General features: G+C 42.8%; 1 pseudogene; it reads left to right on the top strand.

Moving 5' to 3' along the window:
- Window positions 1–3,201: 3,201 nt before the first annotated feature.
- LOC130109626 (piggyBac transposable element-derived protein 4-like) lies at window positions 3,202–24,312 on the top strand (annotated as a pseudogene).
- Window positions 24,313–24,893: the final 581 nt, after the last annotated feature.

Genomic DNA, 24,893 nt, shown 5'->3' with positions numbered 1-24,893 from the left:
GACAAATGAGGACATAAGAACAATAAAATATGTAAAAGGAAAAGAATAAAGCAAAGGAAGCATAACAGCTAGTTAAAAGCGATATTGAATAAATAAGTTTACAGTTGTCGTTTAAAAATGTTCACAGAGCTTGCATCTCTTATAGCCTTGGGTAGGGAATTCCATAATTTTGGTGCATAGTTAAAAAAGGCTGAGCTGCTGATTTTCTTATGTGTGTGATAGTTTGTATTTAAAAAGCCGGCAGCAGAGGATCTAAGAGACCGTGAAGGATTACAAAACGACAATGAAGTAGTAATGTAGGCCGGTCCCAAACCATTAAGAGCCTTATAAACAATTAAGAGAACTTTAATATCAATCCTAAAAGACACCGGGAGCCAGTGCAGGCTAGCTAAAACTGGGGTGATATGCTCTTTCTTGTTCTAGTTAAAAGCCTGGCAGCAGAGTTTTGAATTAATTGAAGTTTATCAATGGATTGATATGGAAAACTGGAAAAAAAAAAAAGAAGAGCATTACAGTAGGCTAATCTACTTGAAATAAATGCATGTGCAAGTTTTTTGGCGTCATACCTTTGCAGTATTTCCTAAATGAAAGAAAGCTGCTTTGGTCACCTTCTTCATGTGCGATTTAAAATTTAAGTCTAAATATAAATGTATGGTTATTGAAATATGCAGATCAAAAGGAAATATTAAGTTGGTTAACTTTTATAATCCATGCCAATCACTAACTATGAAAATGTTCAATGAAATAGCAGATGAGAATAGTAAAAGTGAAATATGGTGTGGAGACTATAATGCTCACAATTTATGAGGATGCAGTGAAACGGATAAAAATAGATAAGTGACTGATAGATGATGGATGGTTGGTTTGTTTGAATAATGGTAGTGGTACAAGGATAAACATAGTGAGAAATGTGAGCAGTTTAGAGCTTATACTAGTCAGTGCTCATTTAGCAAGCTCTAGTGAATGGAAAGTCTCAAACATCTCCAAAACTGGCAGTGACTAATTTTATGCTCTTCAGATATAAACATTTCAAATATAAACGATGGGTGGCACGGTGGCGCAGTGGTTAGCGCGGTCGCCTCACAGCAAGAAGGTCCTGGGTTCGAGCCCCGGGGTAGTCCAACCTTGGTGGGTCGTCATCTGTGTGGAGTTTGCATGTTCTCCCCGTGTCTGCGTGGGTTTCCCCCGGGTGCTCTGGTTTCCTCCCACAGTCCAAAGGCATGTAGGTCAGGTAAATCGGCCATACTAAATTGTCCCTCGTTGTGTGTGTGTGTGTGTGTGTGTGTGTGTGTGTGTGTGTGTGTGTGTGTGTGTGTGTGTGTGTGTGGGCCCTGTGATGGCCTGGTGGCCTGTCCAGGGTGTCTCCCCGCCTGCCGCCCAATGACTGCTGGAATAGGCTCCAGCATCCCCGCGACACTGAGAGCAGGATGAGTGGTTCAGATAATGGATGGATGGATGAAATATAAACACATTTTCAGGAAAAGGTAATTCTCACAGTAGATGGTGCTGTGCAGAATTAGGAAGGAGTATACATAGGGAAGGTAATATAGATGAATGCACAGATACAATAACAAATATAATAAATACAACATCAATGTATGCTCCAGTAAATAAAATAAATGCTAAAAGGAAAGCTGTACCTTGATGGAATGATCAGCGTAGCAAGGTCATAAAAGAATGAAATCCAGCTTTTAAATTACTACTACTATTACTGCTCCTTTTACTACTTTCGGACGCTCCCTTTAGGGGTCACCAAAGCGGCTCATCTGTTTCCATCTCTTCCTGCTTCTTCCTCCGTCACGCCAACCACCTGCATGTCCTCCCTCACCACATTCATAAACCTCCTCTTTGGCCTTCCTCTTTTCCACTTGCCTGGCAGCTCCATTATTTATTTATTTATTTATTTATTTATTTAGATATACTCTATTGATCCCCGTGCAGAAATTACGCTCTGCATTTAACCCATCCTAGCTGTGTAGCTAGGAGCAGTGGGCAGCCGCCGTGCAGCACCTGGGGGCTGACTCCAGTTCGTCTTGCCATGCCTCAGTCAAGGGCACATACAGGAGTATTAACCCTAACATGCATGTCTTTTTTGATGGTGGGGGAAACCGGAGCACTGGAGAAAACCCACCGCAGACACGGGGAGAACATGCAAATTCCACACAGAGGACGACCTGGGATGACCCCAAGGTTGGACAACCTCCGGCTTCGAACCCAGGACCTTCTTGCTGTGAGGCGACAGGGCTGACCACTGCGCCACTGTGTCGCCCTATAGTCAAATAAATATTCAGTGACCTTCTCCCAATATACTCAACGTCTCCTCCACACATGTCCAGACCATCTCAATCTTGCCTCTTTTGCTTTGTCTCCAAACCATCCAAACTCAGCTGTCCCTCTAATATAATCCCAATATTCCTAATCCTGTTCTTCATCATCACTCCCAACGAAAATCTTAGCATCTTCAACTCTGCCACCTCCAGCTTCGCCTCCTGTCTTTTCTCAGTCGGTACGTTTACATGACACTTCAAAATCGAATTATTGCGTTAGTCCGACTAAAACCGGACTTTTGAAATGCATGTAAACATGTTAGCTCGACTGAAATCGAAGTTATAATAGTCGGACTAACACACCCAGATAATGCAATTGGAAGTCGATTTACTTCTGCATGTATACGCCTTAGTCGGACTGGAGCTGGTCGAGGCTATCTGCGCACGCGCTAACTTTCCGCGCGCCAAGTCTGACCCGGAAGTCGAACAGCGTAAACAGAAGAAGAGGGGGACACAAGAAGAGGAAGCCAGTGACTGCAACATGGCGAAAACATCGAGAGCTCATTTTTGGACGAATGAAGAGACGGAGTATATGCTTACTCAGTTGAAAGAGCTGAACATTTTAAAATACATGGACGGGAGGAAGACAAGAAATGACGATTTATTCAAAAAAGTAGCCGAGCAGATGGTCGTGGCAGGGTTTAAAATGACGCCGGAGCAGATCCGCGTTCGGTGGAAGCGCCTTAAACAGGCGTATAACGCCAAAACAAATAACTCCACCAGTGGCCACAGTCCTGTTTCTTGCCCATTCTTAGATATATTGGAGGAGCTGCTTGGACGCCGGTCCATTATCTCAAGCCGTACAGCATGGTGTGGACGTCGGATTAAGCACTCCTGTCTCAGGTGAGTTAAAGCTAATTTCCTGTGTAGCAAGATGGGTGTGAACGTCCGTGTTGAGCCACGTCGACCTGTGGATTTTCAGAAGTTAAAGTTTACTTGGATTTTAAGTCATCTTTATTTGTGCCCTCTTTAGAGAGTGTGCAGGATGCGGAGGACGACTTGGAGGAGACCGCACAGGAGCCCGATGAGTCGGATTTACCCGAGAGGTCGTCTTCTCCACTACCACAGAGTAGCAGCAGCAGCTATTGCAGTGGGGAGCCTGTAACCAGCACTCCTACCTTCCATTTATCTCGTGAGTTCTTCAGTACTGTGTCTGCATCTAGTGCATGCTGGTTTCTGTTTCACCATAGTCTGCCAATGCACAAATACTTAATACCATACATCACATTATCTTCCTTTGGTAAATAATACATGTATTCATAAAGTGCTTTTAATCAAAGCGTAGTATATAGGCTAAGCTTTTTCTTTTTAATTATGTGTCACCTTCTCCAAATCATACAACATAGCTGGTCTCACTACCATCTTGTAAACCTTCCCTTTCACCATTGCTGGTACCCTTCTGTCACAAATCACTCCTGACACTCTTCTCCACACATTCCATCCTGCCTGCACGCTCTTCTTCACCTCTCTTCCACACTCCGTTACTTTGAACAGTTGACCCCAAGTATTTAAACTTATCCACCTTCACCACCTCTACTCCTTGCATCCTCACCATTCTGCTATCCTCCCTCTCATTCACGCATAGGTATTCTGTCTTGCTCATACTGACTTTCATTCCTCTCCTCTTAAATGAAATCAATCTTTTAAAATGGTGGGAAAAAAATTAAATCCAGTAAATGTTACTGATTATCAAAGAAAGAGAGCTAGGGCTAGGAAAGTTATTAAATCAGCAAAAAAAAAAATGCATGGAGGCAATTTTGTTCAAGTATAGAAGGGTAAATCCAATTACAAGAGGTATGGACAATGTTAAAGAAAATGAACGGGAAAAGAACATCTGTATAAATTCTTGTTCTAGTTGATACTAAACAATTAGTGATAACTAATGAGGAAAAGGATAATTTGCTTGGGAAAAATGTTTGCAGTTGTGCACAGTGGAAATCATATTGAGGACAGACATAGACAGAGGAAAAGAGAGATATTAAGAGAAAACCCTGAGGTGAACAGGATCAGAGTTAGAATGGGTTCTTGTCTGGATTTAGAATTTACAATTTCTGAGCGGAAAAGGGCTCTGGCTGGTAGTGGTTATACTGCTCTTGGACAAGATAAATTATGTTATGCAATACTTATCTGATAATATTTTGAATAATATCCTGAATTTGTTTAACAAGATCTGGAACGAAGGAAAACTCCCTAGGAAAACTCCTTCTGATGCCTCCTTTTGTTAAACCCAGTAAGGATCCAGCTAATGGGGGTCCTCCCTATAGTCCCCGGGTCCTATAGTCCCCGGGTCCTATGTTCCCCGCTTTGTATGAGACCGGGGAATAGCGGACCTTTTTGTATACAGAGGGCCCTATATTCCCCACTTTTCCCCAAAAGGGTCCTATGTTCCCCGTTTTGTATGTGCAGGGGAACATAGGACCTTTCTTTATAAAAAGGGTCCTATGTTCCCCTAGGGCACCCGGGGAACATAGGACCCTTTTTATAAAGAAAGGTCCTATGTTCCCCGGTCAGCAGGTTTGACGCTGTTTGGCGCAAAAAGTGCATTTTCAATAATGCATTATTTAGGGCAGATTATTAAGAAGACAATGAATCATACGATTTCTATTTTTATATCACAAAAACGAATTCACAAAGTCCAGGTTGGCTAAAGTATGTGGAAACTTTCGACACTACACCAATTTCAACTTATTAGGCTATAGCCTATATTTGGGCGCATAACCCACCCCGGTAGTTCTCTGATATTTATGCGTGAAATGTGTCACTTATCGAGGAAAATGCGCCTCGCCGAGTAGGTGAGCTGGCTCGTCTGTGTCTGAATGTAATATAGTAAGCCTATGTTCCTTGAGCAACTGTACCCGGGCATAGCTCAGTCGGTAGAGCTCTCGCCTATGGATCGCAAGGTCGTGAGTTCGATCCCGGGTGCCGCCAACTCAGCGTATGAGTAGCACATTGCGCGAGAAGTGCTGGGAGCTGAGGATAGGTGTTGTGTTCCGTCCTCAGCAGTCCATCTCCCAGAGGTCTAGCGCATTGTACCAGGGATAGACTCCTGCAAAAGCTGGCTGATACCGACAATAGGCCAATTCCGACCCACTTCTTCTATGTTCCCTAGAAAGCCGTCGTTCCCATCATAACCACACCAGCTTATTGGGAAAAGCATCTGACAGATATTAGATAGAAACCATCTGCTCAGTAAGGCCCTTTAAGCATCATAATTGTAATGATAATAATAATAGCCTAATAATAATAATAATGATGATGATGATGATAATAATAATAACAATATAGCCTTATATTAGAAATGCTAAAAATTGGATAATTGAAATATTTATAATTATAAAGTAGGCTAATATAGCATGGTAATAACAATAAAATAATAACAATATCTGCCTGGTCTCTTAAGATTCTAAGATGCTGTATGCTACAGAAATAACGGGACATAGGCCTAGGCTAATGAATACGCCTTTTTGACAAAATATGAATGAAAGGGTAATCAACAACGCTAAAGCTGAATCACAAAACACATATTGCTCGAAAAATAATTTATAAATAGCCAAATGCACACATGATTTCGAGTTTGGAAATATTTAAGACTTGTCGTGGATGTGTGGTCATCTGCACGCAAGTTTCCTGGCGTTCTAAACCACATGATCAAAATTCACCAATGTCTAAACCGCCCGCCAACTTGCAACAATTTGCAACAATCGGTTGTTATCGGTGATAACTCGTGGACTCACTGTCATGTGCTTACTAGCCTACAAGAAGACAAACAATGGCGATAGTTATGGATGGTGATCGAGGGGGCAAAGTGTTGGTACATGAGAACTTCAGATATCAGAAGCACCACACTAATCAAGACACCATTAGATGGAGGTGCTGGAGATGGAACTGTAGAGTGCCACTGATCACAAATAGATTTGAAGTGGAGGACGTGGATGCTAACATTATTGTGCACGATGTTGGGGAACACGTGCATCCCCCTGACGGAGAAATGGTGCACCGTGCAGAATTCCGACAGGGGGTGGTTGCAGAAGTTGCGAGGGAGCCAACAGTCCCAATCAGAAGGATCTATAATGCGCAAAGGGTCCTGCAGCGTCGGCAATGTCAAATCCAGGGTTTTAGCCCCTCTTTGTTGAGTAGCCTAATGGACTAGGACTACTCATTTTGATTTTTTGAAGAAGAAAAAAGCCTTAACGTTAGGCTAGTTAGGCCTTGGAGATTTTTGTTTTAGACCATGCCTTTTCTGGGGGCTTCTGCCATAGACCAACCCTTTTTCAGCCAAGCTTTTACTAGAAGCATTTTGTTATTAATAGCCTATTATCAGCATTACTATTGATAGTATTATGCCTGTAATTGTTATTTGTTATTAGGCCTCTTTTATAATTAGGCTATTATTATTATTATCATTATTATTATTAGGCTGTTATTATTATTATGTATTATTTCTTATTATTATTATTGATATTATTACTATTATTATTATTATTATTATTATTATTAAAGAAGAACATCAAAGGATGTAAGGTAGCACTCATCAAATGAAAAAAAAGACACAATTCTCTATTTTACCATTTCATTGTTTGGCATCAGTCATTAACTTGGCCGGGTGGTCTTCTTCAGAAACCTTAATGACTGATGCCAGACAATAAAATGGTGAAATAGAGGACTGCCTCTGTTATTTTTTTACCATTTGGTGAGTGTTACCTTACATCCTTTGATGTTCGTCTTTGATTCATGTTTTTGGTTTAGCACCTCCACAAGCCTTTAGTTTTTTGAGAAGCACATATTATTATTATTATTATTAGGCAATTAGCCTATTGTGTAAGGTAGGCGGCCCCCGTTGATGGATGCTTTGTGTTGGTCCTAAATTTCAAGTCCTGGTCTAAGTTCTCTGCCTAAAAAGTTCATCATTAAAGTCTTTTTGAAAGAAAGTCTGCCAAGTGATTTAATATGGAAAACGATCTGCAAAGTAACAAGAAAGTGGCTGAAGTGTCCAGTGCTGTGCAAACTGGACTCTGAGCGAAGGTGGAAATGGCTACTGGTTATACTGGTAGGCGGGCCTACTGCAAGACAAACTTGCGTTGATTGCCGACTGTCCATGCTGAGCCGGAGAGCCAACTAACTAGGCCTACTGCAGTACATTTTGGTAAGAAATAACAATAAAGCAAATTACAACCTCCTCTATAGGCCGAATTTGGATACGCACTCAAGGTGGCCTGCGATATACAACAGCCAACAATGGTAATACGGCCTAATTTAATCAGCGGAGGAATAGATTGTCGTAGCCTACAACTCAGCCATGACCCAGGTTTTTATTATTTTGGACCCGTTAAGGAAATAATTTGCAAAAAGGGTTCTAAGTTCCCCGGTTTGTTCCTCGATTGGCAATAGCGGGGAATATAGGACCCTTTATTTGGAAAAAGGTCCTATGTTCCCCTGGAAACAGCGGGGAATATAGGACCCTTTTTCCAAAAGAGGGTCCTATGTTCCCCGGTGTCTATTGCAACGGGGATTATAGGACCTTTTTAGGGGAAAACGGGGAATATGGGACCCTTTTTTTTCGAAAGGGTCCTATGGTCCCCGATGGGGACCATAGGACCCGGGGAATATAGGACCCGGGGACTATAGGCACGGCCCCCAGCTAATGCAAGTAACTATAGACCTATAGCTTTAACATTACATTTATGTAAATTAATGGAAAAGATGATTCTGAAAGACTAGTTTACATTTTAGAGCATAACGGATTGCTAGGCCCATGTCAAAGTGGATTCTGTAGAGGTAGATCCACTATAGATGCTTTTTTTTTTTTTAATTTATTTCTGATTTTTCCCCTTTTTTTTCTCCCAATTTAGTGGCCAATTGATCCCTATTTTAATTCAAACACCCACCCTTGTATTGCATGCGTTCGCCAACTGCTTCTCTCCGGCCGGCAGTCTCGAAGGAGACGCCTCCCCACTTTCGTGACAAGGCGAATCCAAGCCGAACCACTGTTTTTCCGACACACACAGAGACGCATTCACATGACGAACACAAGCCGACTCCGCCCCCCTCCCGAAGACAGCGTTGCCAATGATTGCTGTTTCATCGAGTCCGGCCATAGTCGGATCTGACGAGACCGGGGCGCGAACCCCAGTCCCCAGTGGGCAACTGCATCGACACCAAGCCGATGCTTAGACCGCTACGCCACCGCGGACTCCACTATAGATGCTTTAGTGAAGATGAGTAATGATGTAGAAAAAACCTCTTAGGAAAGAGGTAATGTCAGTTGTATACTTAGATATTGAAAAGGCATACGGTGCTATGTCGACAGAAGGGCTACTAATTAAAATGTGTCAGCTTGGTATTGGAGGAAGGATGTATAACAGGATATTGGATTTTTTTTTTTATATAACATCTTACTTTCAGGGTTATAGTGGGATCAGTTATGCCTCCAGTGAGTTTGAAATAGAAAATGGAATTCCTCAAGGAAGTGTAATTAGCCCTATCCTTTTCAATATTATGATAAACAATGTATTTAGGGATGTAAATAGAGATATGAGTAACCCAGCCTCTGAGGATGCACAAGCCAGTGCATTCTTTGTGCCGGTCCCAAGCCCAGATCTGTTTACAGATGCGATGTATGCTTTAAGAATGTTGATGGAGAATTATAGAGAAGGTCAGAAGAAGTTACATTGTGTCTTTGTGGATTTAGAGAAAGCGTATGACAGGGTGCTGAGAGAAGAGGTGTGGTATAGTATGGGGAAGTCAGGAGTGGCAGAGAAGCATGTAAGAGTGGTGCAGGATATGTATAAGGGCAGTGTGACAGTGGTGCGGTGTGCAGTAGAAATGACGGATGGGTTCAAGGTGGAGGTGGGATTACATCAAGGATCGGCTCTGAGCCCTTTCTTGTTTGCAATGGTGATAGACAGGTTGACGGACAAGATCAGACAGGAGTCCCCATGGACTATGATGTTCAAGGATGACATTGTGATCTGTAGTGAGAGTATGGAACAGGTTGAGGAGAGCCTGGAGAGGTGGAGGTATGCACTGGAGAGAAGAGGAATGAAAGTCAGTAGGAGCAAGATGGAATACATATGTGTTAACAAGAGGAAAGACAGCGGAGTGGTGAGGATGCAAGGAGTAGCGGTTGCGAAGGCGGATGAGTTTAAATACTTGGGGTCAACTGTTCAAAGTAACGGGGAGTGTGGGAGAGAGGTGAAGAAGAGAGCGCAGGCAGAGTGGAGTGGGTGGAGAAGACTGTCAAGAGTTAGGTTTACAAGACGGTTGTGAGGCCAGCTTGTATGGCTTGGAGACGGTGGGACTGACGAAAAGACAAGAGGTGCAGCTGGAGGTGGCAGAGTTGAAGATGCTAAGATTTTCATTGAGAGGATGAAAGAGGACAGGATTAGGAATGAGTATATTAGAGGGGCCACTCAGGTTGGGCGGTTTGGAGACAAAGCAAGAGAGGCAAGATTGAGATGGTTTGGACGTGTGCAGAGTAGAGATGCTGGGTATATTGGGAGAAGGATGCTGAATATGGAGCTGCCAGGCAAGAGGAAAAGAAGAAGACCAAAAAGGAGGTTTATGGATGTGGTGACAGAGGACATGCAGGTGGCTGGTGTGACAGAGGAAGATGCAGAGGACAGGAAGAAATGGATACGGATGAGCCGCTATGGCGACCCCTAAGTTGAGCAGCCCAAAGTATTTTTTGTTGTTTTTTTTTTTAACTCCTTCCTGATGGATGTATGCTCTAGTACTTTTGTGTTTTGTTGTTGATTGCACAAATGTTTTTTATTGCTTTGTTTTATTGTATTTGATGTAAGGTGACCTTGAGTGTCAGGAAAGGCACCTTTAAATAAAATGTTTATTATTGTTATTATTATGATTATTAAGTAGGAGTTGTAGTAATAAATAGTTATGTAAGTGCTTCACTATATCTAGATGATGGGGTAATCTGGAGAAGAGGGGGGAAGATAAAAGTGTGATTAAAAGGTTTCAGAGTGCTTTACAGTTTGTTAAAAGTTGGTCTTATAACTGGAGTTTCAAGGTTTCAATTGCTAAATCATATTCTATGATTTAACCCAAGGCTTCTTACTGTACTGCAAACCTTTGCTAATTGGCCAACCTGTGAGACTGAACTGTCAGGATATACATTTTTGTACATTGACAACAAAGTGTGTCTATCAGAGTCTGTTAATATAACGTTCTGAAATGAGGTTAATGCTTTGACCATGTCCACATATGGCAAAAGAAGTTTTGCAGATGATGTACATGAATACTGTTTTACGTACATCAGTGGTGTCATGGAGTAATCCAATTTGTTTTTTTCTTCCTGTTAAAGGTTTTTTTTTTTTTACATTTTTAGGGAGTTGTTCCTTATCCGATGTGAGGGTCTAAGGACAGGATGTTGTGGTGCTGTAAAGTAAAGCCCCTTGAGACAAATTTGTAATTTGTGATATTGGGCTATAAAAATAAATTTGACTTGACTTGATAAGGAACCCACATCTTTCGTGGACAGGATGTTAATAAATTCACCAGCATTGGTACTTTGCAGTGGCATCTGGGGCTGCTGATTTTGTTGAAAATGCCTCAATGTTTGTGTTGTTGTTATGGTACTGTCCCAACATTCCAAATGAGAAACACCAAAAAGCAGAGACAGGACCATAATCTAACATGCAGTCTTTTAAATGTAAGGTAAGTGCATGTTAGGGGTGCAATGAAGGGGTCCATACAGTTCAACAAACTTGGACAAAAATGTTTGCAAGTAGCTATTTTAAGCCTATCATATGAGATGACCCTTGAGCAGATAATAATGTGGGCTTATACAAAATCAAACCACATAGTATATATAGTCTGGATTCCTAATCAAGCCTTTTAAGCAAAACAAAGTGTAAATGGTGCCTTGAGGCAAATTTGTAATTTGTGATATTGGGCTATACAAATAAAATTGACTTGTCTTAACTAAAAATGGTGGTCCTGTAAACCAGGCATTCCAAGGGTGAAGAGTCCATCATGATAACTGCTTCCCACAGTTCTCGGAGGTCATCGACCAAGGGCTCAAAGTATGCATTAATGTTGATTTTGGGTTCTTGAGGTCCTGGTATCACTCCAACTAAAATCATATTTTTATCTTTGAATGGTTCCTCTCAGCAAATTCAAAACAAGATATATGACACTGCATAAATATGAGTGCTTAAAGGGTTGGTACCAGTCAATATTCATCAGTACAAAATTATTAGGTACTGCAAGAAACGGTTGTCCATAAACATTGAAAGTCCCGCCAGATTTTCCCATCATACACATCCCCCATGACAGAGTCAGGCATATTCTGGTGTCTCTGTTGTCATTGTTCACACTTCTCCAAAAGTCCAGACCTTCTCACAAAAGACAGAGTCACCTTCTTGTAACAGTAGACTCGTATGCGATAGGTATTCTTTACCACTCCAGTTAATAATCTTCCTCATCAAAGCAGTCCCACATTTTTTTTCTTAATTTCTTTTGTGGGTGTTTGGGGAAAGGAATATAGCCACGTGTGTTGCTGATTTTTGAACCAGTTCTGGTGATTGTGTTTGATTTCTCAAGTATATATGTTGCTATACACGTGATATAGTATATACTGACAAAAGCTGTCTCTGCTCATGTTAGTCCATTTCCCGAGTGAATGTAAAGTCCGGGGGATCCTTCCAGCCAGCTCACTGAGTGTATTAATGCACAGAATATGTCCTATGAGCCAAATGAACTGTCTTATACACTACAAGAGTGCAAAGACTGCACGATGTGATATTTTCAAAGCAGCTTGCCATGCCAAAAGCATAACTGCAAACAATTTCACCATCAAATATGCAGAGCTGTCTTCAGGGAACCCATCTGCATCTGTATATTCCTCTCCTAAAATGTCAGTATCTTAAAGCAGATCCTCTTCTACAAAAAAATTCTCCTGATCATAGCAGCTTTCATCATCTGAAGACTGTGTCACTGGCACTCAGGAAAAGCTTGAAATCTTCTTCATCAATGTTATCTGTAACACAAACACAAGACCCATTTTACTCTCACAGACAAAAACATACACCCACAATCTACCATGTATCACCAAGTATATTACAGGACAGAATCATGAAAATGTAGAGTAACCTTAAAACCCTTGTGTTTTGTTCCGAGTCTGTGGGACCCGTTTTCATTTTTTACCAAAAGAAGAATGATACAATTAATTATTTTTTCAAACTCAGACTCATTGGCCTTGGCTCATTTTTTTGTGAAGACCAAATATAAGAACACGTTTTCAGTGACCACACACCGTACACCCCCTACACATTTATATTACATACAGGATGTTTGGGTCCACTGGACCCACGGCTAATAAAAGTGTGGAAATTATAGGTCCTGTGTATCTTCACTCTGTCCTCCTCCTGTCTGGGCCCTCTGTTACTGTGTGTGTGGGAGTTTTGTGTTTCTGCCCCCACTGTTCCCGCACAAGGTTGCACAAGCACCAACACCTGCCTGCTCGCACATTCCCGCACATTTTACCCCCATCTTCAAGCAACCAATCTTTATTTTCTCATACTCTCTTCCAGCTTCAAATCGGGGGCCAGACACTATACATTTGGCTTAGCCAGTGTCGTTCCTTATCACAACTGATCAAGATGGCTAAAAGATTCTGTGTTCAGAGGGCCTTGGAGAACCTTTTGACAATGATGTAGAGGGAGGGGTTTCAGAATGTGAGGATCAACATTTCTGAAAATGCAGAGTCTGACAATGACTTTGAAGAAGAGGATGAGATTGGGCATCAGCCAGTTCCAAAATGAAGGCGAGCCACAGGACCAGCCCCAAGACCAGCTCGTCAGCAGCTAACAAATGAACAAATATGGATGTCAAAAAATGGTGAAATTCAATGGTCTTCTTGCCCAAGAAATGAGCCACCCCGCATGGCTGCCAATGTGATAAGGATGCAACCAGGGCCAACACGGATGGCGGTTACTCATGTGCAGGACATCAAGTCTTCTTTTGAGTTTTTCATCCCACATTCCATTCAGAAAATTATTCTGAAATGCACTAATTTAGAAGGAAGGCGTGTTTTTGGAGAGAAGTGGAAGGAGATGGACCAAATCCATTTACATGCCTACTTTGGGGTTCTTATCCTTGCTGGAGTTTTCAGGTCCAAAGGGGAATCCACAGAATCCCTGTGGGATGCAGAAACTGGCAGAAAACTTTTCCGTGCAACAATGTCTCTGGAAAACTTCCACATAATTTCCAGGATTATCTGCTTTGATAACTGAGATGACAGGCCAGCTCGACGACAGAGAGACAAGCTAGCTGCCATCAGGACAGTGGGACAAGTGGGTGCACCGCCTCCCCATGTTTTACAACCCTGGGCCTAATGTCACCATTGATGAGCAGCTGATGCCATTCAGGAGCCGCTGCCCCTTTAGACAGTGTACCATCTAAACCTGCAAAATATGGAATAAAGATCTGGGCTGCCTGTGATGCCACTTCATCATATGCTTGGAACTTACAAGTCTACACAGGGAAGCCTGATGGAGGAGCCCCTGAGAAAAATCAAGGAATGAGAGTTGTCCTGGACATGACTCAGGGACTCAGTGGACACATCATCACATGTGACAATTTTTTTTTTACCTCGCACAAACTGGGACAGGAGCTCCTAAAGAGGAAGCTGACCATGGTGGGAACAATACGGAAAAACAAGTCTGAGCTGCCACCCCAGCTGCTGACTACAAAGAACAGGCCTGTCAACTCGTCCAAGTTTGCGTTCATGGCTGACGCATCCCTAGTATCCTATGTGCCAAAGAAAGCCAAGAATGTAGTGCTCATGAGTACACTACACAGGGGTGTGAGAATCTGTGGCCAGGAGCGTCAAAAACCAGAGATCATCTTGGATTATAATGCCACAAAAGGAGGGGTGGACAACATGGACAAGCTGGTGACTGCCTACAGTTGCAAAAGGAGGACCCTACGCTGGCCACTGGTGATGTTCTTTGACATATTAGACATCTCATCGTACAACGCTTTTGTCATCTGGATGGCACTGAACCCAGAGTGGAACAAAGGAAAGCTCCAGAGGAGACACCTCTTTCTCCAGGAACTGGGGAAGGCACTGGTGAGACCTCAAATCCAGTGAAGACAACATGTTCCAAGAACCCCAGCCTCTGCAGACATCGTGAGGAGGATTCAGGAGGAGAATGCTGGTGCCCCATCCACCCGACCTAAAGAACCACCATCTGCAGAGCCTGAAGTAAGTGTGATGCTGTTGCAGTATATGTCTGACACTTTTTCTGATTGTAGTGTGTGTGTGTGAGAGAGAGAGAGGGGGTTGTTGGTAAAACCTCTGATCATTTCCTTATTCTAGGTTGTGGCCAGCAGCAACAAAAAGAAGCACTGTGAAGTGTGTGGACCCAAGATGGACAGAAAGACACAATATACATGCATTAAGTGCAAGACGTATATATGCAATACACACAGCAAAACTCTGCCCCTCATGTGTTGTATAGGCTGGTATGAAAAGGCAACGTGTTCAATGGGGCTGATGTGTTGTCTTGGTTACATTCAGCTTGTGTTGTGTAAACTGACCTGAATGTGTTAAATTTCTAATGAAGTTCAAAGAAATAAAAATCAATAGTTATGAAAAACCTTGCTTCATTTGTGAATTTGTTCAAGATAAACATATTTTCCCCCTAATATCTTGACAATAATTGAGTTGAATTTTATTACATTTTATTAAAAAAAAACTAAAAACGAGTAGCACTTTTATTCATAAATGTGATCTAACAAAGGTAAAGGGCAAATATTAACCATATATGCTGTTTATATATCTTTTAATTGGGATGAAGTAAACATCTGTTGAGTAATTTAATGTAAAATTGTTTGGTTGTGTTGAATAAAAAAAACTCAAAAATGCAGCGGGTCCACCAGACCCACGAACAGTGGCTGAATAACAAAAAATATGAACACCACTTAAATTCAAACTATATTGGAAATGCACGTGAAGTAGCCCACACCTTTCTCTGGGCAAGCTACAAGTTTTTTTTTGTTTTGTTTTTTATTTCAACATAGGCTGATGAGGCTGACGATCGTACCTTGCAGAGTGCTGTCCTCATCACTTTCTTGGTGTTGTTGCTCATGCTCATACCCCTGGTTGCGTGCAAAACACTTGCTGGAAACTGTGGCACATGGGCAGTATCTTAGGCTTTGAAATAGGCTTTGCAAGACATGTTTTACTAATTCCAAGTAAAGCGAAGTACTTGTATGCTTCTTGAAGCTGTGGACGTGTGCTCTGATATGCAGAATAGGCTGTAGTTTCATTTATATATTATCTGTAAATTGCACAAAGCGGATGTTCTTGCACCGTTTTTTTCACCTATTTCTAACTTAGCCATCTGGGTTGCAAGGTCAGCAAAATATTGTAAATCATGTATTCTTTACACAAACTAAGATAATTAAAAGCCCTTCCACCCAAATATGTATTTTTCTTATGTTTATGTCTTTTAAAATGTCTGGCCCTGACCATACTGACTGACATCTGTGCAAAGTTAAGTTTGTCACTAGAACGGTGTTTTCACATTCCTCCACTGAAGCAGCTGTCTGTACACCTCCCTAAAATCTGAGATTCAACGTATCCGGGGCAAGCTAGATTTGGTACGTCACAAATCCGGAAGACAATCCCTGTCTAATATGCAAATGCAATGCGGGCAGAGACACCCGAAACCGCCTGCGCAGAGAGGATTTGTCAGTACAGAGAGCGAGTCTGTATTAGTATTGAAAAAGTTTTGACAGCAAACATGGCAGAGTGCCATTTTTGGATGTCAACCGGACCCTGGAGCTTCCTTCCACTACCAAAAAAATCCCACTACACTGCTGAAATGGTATTTACAGATGTCATTTACAGACATCAGGCACACCTTGCCCACACACCTGGAGGGACTGCGTATCTGCACTGCTCATTTCAGGGAGGAGTGTTTCCATAACCTAATGCAAAAGTCAATGGGTTTTAACAAGAAATTAGTTTTGAAGTCTGATGCTGATGCGTCCTACTATTTATCTTGGGAATGCAACAGCTAGCAGGAGTCAGTATGTAAGTTATGGATTTCTTTTAATCAACCAACAGTCAAATGTAAGCTTTCTGCATTTAACATTTTTCCTTTGTGACTTATAGATAGTGTTAACTATGTTAACTTTTTGCTAGCTCCTGCTAGTTGTTTGGTGATAGTAAAAGTAAAACTATGTATTTAGCCATCACAGAAAGGTGAACCAGTTCATCTGGACACTTTTTATTGGGGGAGAAACGTTTCATCACTCATCTAAGTGACCTCTTCAGTCTCAACTGACGACCAAAAACAATGATCGGTTTCCTATGCAAATTGCCATGAGCATTAACTAGAGTTACAATGGCCACGTGTACTATTCACAGAGGACTTGAGAATGGTTGCAATCACAGCATTGTAAGATGGCGACAGATGTACTCTTAGACGCCCCCCCCCCCATCAGTTCAGGGATGGTCGTTCCCTCTTCACATAGATGGCCTCTTTGACTCCCCATTCAAACCAGCGTTCCTTCCTATCAAGGATGTGCACATCCTCATCCTTGAAAGAGTGGCCACTGACCTGTAGATGGGTATAGACCATGGATGTATTATAGTAGAACTGGATATTGCGCGGTGGCACGGTGGTGCAGTGCTTAGCGCAGTCCCCGCACAGCGAGAAGGACCCGGGATGACCTTGGTGGGTCATCCCGGGTCGTCCTCTGTGTGGAGTTTGCATGTTCTCCCCATGTCTGCGTGGGTTCTCTCCGGGGGCTCCGGTTTCCTCCCACAGTCCAAAGACATGTAGGTCAGGTGAATCGGCCGTACTAAATTGTCCAGAGGTATGAATGTGTGTGTGTGTGTGTGTGTGTGTGTGTGTGTGCGTGCGTGCGTCGGCCCTGGTATTGCCTGGCAGCCTGTCCAGGGTGTCTCCCCGCCTGCCGCCCAATGACTGCTGGAATAGGCTCCAGCATCCCCCGCCACCCTGAGAGCAGGATAAGCGGTTCAGATGGATGGGTGGATGGATACGGCGCAGCCGCTCAGCCTTGCAGCCAATTTTTTCCAGTGGTCACTCGTGGTATTGCAGCGAAAAATCCCCTGCGGCCCAAATAGCATTTCCCCCATAGACCACCATTGTAAAAGAGACGTCTGTAAAACTGTTTACAGGCCACCTGCAGCTATAACCATGGTCAATTATTACTCTTTGTGTTGTATATTTTTAAGTCATGGGGTTTTAATCTTTTTTTTAAAATGTCAAAGCCCAGAAAAATCTATTTTTTTCTGCATGATGTCACGGCTGTGTACGAGCGCTCTACGGCTGGTGCACTGTTTGGGCGTCTTCCTGGCTTTGACAAACGCCCTGTTAGGATAACCATACTTAACCAGGGCCTGTTTAATGTGGGATTTCTCCCCTTCCCTGGCTGCTGTGTCGGTGGAGACATTAACTCGGTGGTACAGCATCCTGATGACTCCTAGTTTGTGCTCCAGTGGATGATGAGAGTCAAACCTCAAGTACTGATCAGTATGTGTTGGTTTACGGTAAACATCAACAATCAAATGTCCCCCATCACCAACTGCAACTTTACAGTCTTAAGAAGGCTAACCTGTCATTTTTCACATCCTCCCTGGTGAATTTGATGTGGTTGTCCGCAAAGTTAATGTGGTGGGTAAAATGTGGCACGTCCTGAGGTTTAATTTTAAATCACATGTCGTCCACAAATCTGAACCAATGACTAGGTGGTGTGCCTGGATAGGTCATCAGAGCCCTCTTTTCCACTTCCTCCATATACAAGTTGGCCACTGTAGCTGAGACTAGGGAACCCATAGCACACCCATGCCTCTGCCTGTAGCAGTGCCCCCTGTATGTGAAGTACATGGACTGAAGACAGCTTCAGGAGCAGACACACTTGGTCAGTGTTAAGGGTGGTCCTATTGCTACGGATGGGGTCGTTTTATAATTTCATACGCACTACCTCCACTGCTTCATCAACAGGAACGCATATGGAGAGACTTTTCATCATTAAGACACCATTGTTTCATCCCCCTCCATAATGATGTCGCTCACCTTATCCACAAAATCCATAGTGTTCTGAATTTAATGTTCATTACTGCCTACCAACGGGTTTAAGAATAGATGGCAGAAACTTAGAGATGTTACAGGTCATTGAGGTAATCATACAAACAATAGGCCGTAACGGCACATCCTGTTTATGTATCTTAGGTAAACCACACAGACTACGTGTAACTTCCACTGGGTATAATCTGTGGTACAAGATTCTGTCAATAGTATTGTCCTGTTCTAACAGCTTCAGACAATCTGTCACCTTTTTCTTGGAATCACTGCCTGGATCTCGTTTCAGGGGCTCATGAGTATTCATGTCGCTAAGTAACATCATAACTTTCTCATGATAGTCTGTCTGGTTTAATACAACAGTGCATCTGCCTTTGTCTGCCAGAAGGATGATGATGTTATTGTCCTTACTGAGAGTAGTGAATGCATCCTCTCATCTCTACTTATGTTGGACGGCAGTGCCTTCACATTGCTGAGGCAGGCTGAAACTTTTGTCCGCAGTTGCTCCGCTTCTGGGTCCGCGATGTCGGTGGTACAGATTGCTGATTCCGTGGCTGTGATCAGTTCCACAAACAGGATTTCCCTCGGCCTGACAGCAAAATTCAACCCCTTAGCAAGGATATGTTTCTCCACCTGGGTGAGTTGTCTGTCGGACACATTCTTCACCCACTTATCCACATTGCCAGTGTGTCTGGCATCCGTCTCTTTGTCTGCCGATGTCTCTGGCATGCAGCAAGTAGGTCGAACTTCTTGCTGCCTGGTTTTCAACTTTCCGTGTTGTGCTAGATGAGTGTGACATGAGTCTCTGTTGGATCTGCTTTTTTCTAGCGTTCAAAGGGTCGATGGTAAAATTAGTTTATCTCACCCGTTCATTCAACAGTTGGCTCAGTCTGTGCTTTCTGGAGGATCTTGTTAGCTTGGTGGCACTTCCCCTCTGGTGCTTTCCGGCCTTGGTCCCGAACAAAACCCTCAGAACTATAAACTCAATTGCGGTACGACCACGCCCTTGTGTTCCGGTGGTTTTGTACTTTAGACTACTGCCAATGATCCAGTTCCCAGGCAAACTTGGGAAAAAAATCTTTTTTTTTTTTTTTTTTGGGAAAACATCTTTTTTTCTGCATGACGTCACGGCTGTGTACGAGCACTCTATACGCGGTCATGTTGTGTCTCGGTGTTGTCAGAGTTGAATTGTTCAGCGATTCTGGCATGCATACCCAGTGCTAGACCGAAATAAATGCTAACTGTACTGCGGAATAGATACACAGCGGGGTGTCAGTTCTGCTCTTACTGGAATCAACATAGAAAGAGAAACTTTAATGACAGATGCACACTTACACTCACTGGCCACTTTATTAGGTACACCTTCCTAGTACCGGGTTGGACCCACTTTTGCCTTCAGAACTGCCTTAATCCTTCGTGGCATAGATTCAACAAGGTACTGGAAACATTCCTCAGAGAGTTTGGTCCATATTGACATGATAGCATCATGCAGTTGCTGCAGATTTGTCGGCTGCACATCCATGATGCGAATCTCCCGGTCCACCTCATCCCAAAGGTGCTCTATTGGATAGAGATCTGGTGACCGTGGAGGCCATTTGAGTACAGTGAACTCATTGTCATGTTCAAGAAACCAGTCTGAGATGATTCGAGCTTTATGACATGGCACGTTATCCTGCTGGGAAGTAGCCATCAGAAGATGGGAACACTGTGGTCATAAAGGGATGGACATGGTCGGCAACAATACTCAGGTAGGCTGTGGCGTTGACACGATGCTCAATTGGTACTAAGGGGCCCAAAGTGTGCCAAGAAAATATCCCCCACACCATTACACCACCACCACCAGCCTGAACCGTTGATACAAGGCAGGATGGATCCATGCTTTCATGTTGTTGACGCCAAATTCTGACCCTACCATCCGAATGTCGCAGCAAAAATCGAGACTCATCAGACCAGGCAACGTTTTTCCAATCTTCTATTGTCCAATTTTGGTGAGCCTGTGCGAATTGTAGCCTCAGTTTCCTGTTCTTAGCTGACAGGAGTGGCACCCGGTGTGGTCTTCTGCTGCTGTAGCCCATCTGCCTCAAGGTTCGACGTGTTGTGCACTCAGAGATGCTCTTCTGCGTACCTCGGTTGTAATGAGTGGTTATTTGAGTTACTGTTGCCTTTCTATCAGCTCGAACCAGTCTGGCCATTCTCCTCTGACCTCTGGCATCAACAAGGCATTTTCGCCCACAGAACTGCCGCTCACTGGATATTTTCTCTTTTTCGGACCATTCTCTGTAAACCCTAGAGATGGTTGTGTGTGAAAATCCCAGTAGATCAGCAGTTTCTGAAATACTCAGACCAGCCCGTCTGGCACCAACAACCATGCCACGTTCAAAGTCACTTAAATCACCTTTCTTCCCCATTCTGATGCTTGGTTTGAACTGCAGCAGACCGTCTTGACCATGTCTACATGCCTAAATGCATTGAGTTGCTGCCATGTGATTGGCTGATTAGAAATTTGCGTTAACGAGCAGTTGGACAGGTGTGCCTAATAAAGTGGCCGGTGAGTGTATATACACACAGACCACATGTCAAGCTCAGCACATTTCATTGGCTGTTATCATTGTCAATCATACAGTACCCACATGTACTCATTAAGTTTGCCTATGTGTTAATACAAAAATATAGATTTACTTCTACAATTGAGAGCACACTTATTTCATACATGTCAACATCCCGCTTGCTCTCATGTTGTTATCTTCTTAACTCAAAACATCATAAGGTTTTCTACCTTGCATCATGTAACCTTTCACTTACATGGTTACTCTCCAAACATAAACTTTGCAAACTTAATCAACTTAAATTTTGTTGTGGGTTTCGTCATCACATCTGCTACCATCTGGTCTGTTGGGCAATACTCCAGACTTATTCTTCCATCATTCACAGTTGACCTTACAAAGTGGTACTTTATGTCAACGTGCTTACATCTCTGTCTGCTTACAGGATTCTTTGCCAACGCTATTGCACCTTGGTTATCCTCATAGACCTTAGGTGGTGCGTACTGACGTCTGTCAATACCTTCTAGTAGTTGTACTAGGTACATATGTACACTCTTGTGTAGTTGCGGCTAATGCCATATACTCTGCCTCACAAGTGGACAGTGCAACAGTGGGCTGCTTTTTGGTTTTCCATGAAACCAAAGGACCATTTTCATTTAGGCTTATACAATAACAAGTTGTGCTGCGTCTGTCAGTTATGTCAGCCGCCCAATCTGCATCACTGTACGCTTTTATCTACAGTTTCTCGTCGTCACAATTCCTTTAACACAACTCTCTGTCAATTGTGCCTTTCAGATATCGCAGTACATGTTTTACAGTAATCCACTGCTCTTCTGTTGGCTCAGTAAAGTACTGTGACAGTTTACTTGCTAAAAAACTTAGATTGGGTCTCATACATGTAGTCAGATAGATTAGGCTACCCACCATCTCTCTGTATTTTCTAGCATCACTCAACATTTCTGCATCATTAGAGTAGTTCAATTCACAGAGTGAACAAAAATTAAATTACACTAATGATGCAAGTTTACAATCTTGCATGTCAAACCTTTCTAGCATTTTCTCCACATACCTCTACTGTGACATTTTCACACATTTATCGCACTGGTCAAAATCGATACCAAGAAAATGTTTCAATTTACCCAAGTCTTTCATCTTGAATTTTGCTGTGAGCATCTCCTTCACAACCTCCAGTGCATTTTCATCACTGGCAGCAATAATCAAGTCATCAACCCATATTATAATTATCACTTTCTCATTTTGTTTCCCTTGTGTAAACACAATGATCAGCTGGATTTTGCAAAAACTAATTTTCACTCAGATACGCATGCAACATTTTGTTCCAGTTCCTGCCTGACTGTTTCAACCCATATAATGACTTTTCTAGCTTATACACCAACTTTTCACTTGTACTAGATTTCACCTCGTAACCCTCTGGTTGTTCCATGAAAATCTCACAATCTATTGGTGCATGTAGGTAGGCAGTTTTGACATCCATCTGATGTAAAATCAGGTTTTCCTGCACTGCTTTTTGCATCAACACTCTGATACTGGTCAAGTTAGCAGTAGGAGAAAATGTCTCCTCATAGTCTACACCCATCTTTTGACTGTACCCCTTAGCTACATACCGTGCCTTGTATTTGTCAGATCCATCAACATCGTTCTTAATTGCATATACCCATCTACCCCCCACTGCATTCTTACCCTGAGGTAAGTTGGTCAGGGTAAATGTGTCATTTTCTCTGAGCGATTGCATTTCGTCATCCATTGCATTAATCCATTCCTTTGAGTTAGTTGAGGTTACCGCTTCCCTGAATGTTAGGGGTACATTACACATCAGTCTGTAACAGTAATCTATGTTCATCAGTTCCTGATCATCACTCTCCTCATCAGATACATATTCACTTAAATAACCTGGTTTCTTCCTCACTCTAGAAGGGTATCATGTAGGCTCATGGCTGGGCTTGCCTGTCTGTGTTTGGCTGTTCACCTCAGGCCTAGTTCCTGGGACCTGGCTCTGAGTACATCCTGGACTCACATCAGTATTTTGCCTGGTCTTGTTAGCTCTATTCTGCACCTCGAAGTCATTGTCATCAGGCGTCATGTCAGTCTGTGTCTGCTGCTCTGCAATCGTTTTTGTCACAAACTTAACCAGTCTGTGCTTCTGCACTTTCGCATTGTCAGGATAATAGACCATGTAGGCTATTCTTGTCGTACCCGACAAAGATTCCTTTCTCACACCTTGAGTCTAGTTTTCTCTCTTGTCATGCTTATAGGCATAACACACTGACCCAAACTTTTGCATCCTAGAAATGTTAGGCCGTTTTCCTGTCAACATTAAGTTAGGTGTCTGTTTTGTGCGATTGTAAAAGCATCTGTTCCTCACTACAGCTGCTGTCTGCACTGCATAGGTCCATAACACTTTTGGCAACTCGCTCTCTATTAGCATACACCTCGCCATGTCAAACAGGGTTCGCCAGTTTCGCTCAGCTGTACCATTCTGGTGTGGTGAGTATGGTGCTGAGGTCTCATGCCTAATTGCATTTCTACTGAGTAGTGCCTGGTAATTCTTTCCCATGAATTGTGTACCATTGTCAGATCTGATACATTTAATTTTCCCGTATGGGGCTGTGTCATCAAGAAACTTCTCTGTTGCTTGCACTGTGTCACTCTTATTTTTTAGAAAGTACACAAACACTGCACTGGAATAATCATCAGCGAATGATAACGCAAACCTATACCTGTCTCTGGACTTTGGGTCTATTGGTCCCACTAGATTTGTGTGTACCAACTCTAGAGCTGCTTTGGCTCTCACATCAGGCTCCCTATTCCTAGTGTAGATACATTTTCCCTGAGTGCACACTTCACAATGTAGGGTAGGTTTGTCTACTTTGCCCTTGATTGTCATACCATCAACAACATTTTTTAAATTTCTGAATATCATCGTAATTACAGTGCCCTAGACTCTCATGCCATGCCTGTACATCAAAACACGCTTTACATTGGTCATTACATTCATCATTTACTGTGTGCAAGTAGGATAGTCTGTTATGTTCATGAATGTGGAATTGTGTACGGTCTGTCTCGTAGAACGTCATTACGGTCGCTCCGCTGGCAGTAGCCGCTTTCACAGAAAAGATGGCCTGCGGGTATGAGGGGAAGTACAACGCCTGTCTCGGCGTCGTGTTGTGGTGTCGCCCTCTGCTGTCGATCAAGCACACCTCCGCATCTTCGCTGCGCTCTGAGATTCCGTTGCACCTTGTGCCATCAGCCAACTCCACGCAGTGTGTCTCGGCCTGGAACCTGTCCGTCGAATTTCTTGAGCGTTGCCATTTGACTCGGCGGCGACCCTTCTACTCGTGGTGCTAGCATGCTTACCGACACACGCGGTACGTTGCGATATTTCTCTCGGTGGCAAATCGCTTGATAACTATCTCTGGGTAATACTGGACCTGTTGTCAGAGTTGAATTGTTCAGCGATTCTGGCTTGCATACCCAGTGCTAGACCGAAATAAATGCTAACTTTACGGGGGAATAAATACACAGTGGGGCGTCAGTTCGGCTCTTACTGGAATCAACGTAGAAAGAGAAACTTTAATGACAGCTGCACACTGTCATTTACGCACAGACCGCATGTCAAGCTCAACGCATTTCATTGGCTGTTATCATTGTCCATCATACAGTACCCGCATGTGCTCATTAAGTTTGCCTATGTGTTAATACAAAAATATAGATTTACTTCTACAATTGAGAGCACACTTATTTCACACATGTCGACACTCGGGAACGAGGATCTTTGCTTGGTTAAACAAACGCTGTTTGGATGAGCAAAAATCAAAGGTAAAGGTGAATAAATGACACAAAGCTGAGCCCTCTCTTTCACACATCAAGATATTTTGAGTTTGTGGTTTTGCGTCGCATTTATTGGTCGCTAGCATAGCATTCATGAA

Source organism: Lampris incognitus, chromosome 1, assembly GCF_029633865.1.
Source record: "Lampris incognitus isolate fLamInc1 chromosome 1, fLamInc1.hap2, whole genome shotgun sequence".
Lineage (NCBI taxonomy): Eukaryota > Metazoa > Chordata > Actinopteri > Lampriformes > Lampridae > Lampris > Lampris incognitus.
The sequence above is the reverse complement of the archived record's forward strand: the minus strand, read 5'-3'. Positions and strand labels throughout refer to the sequence as shown.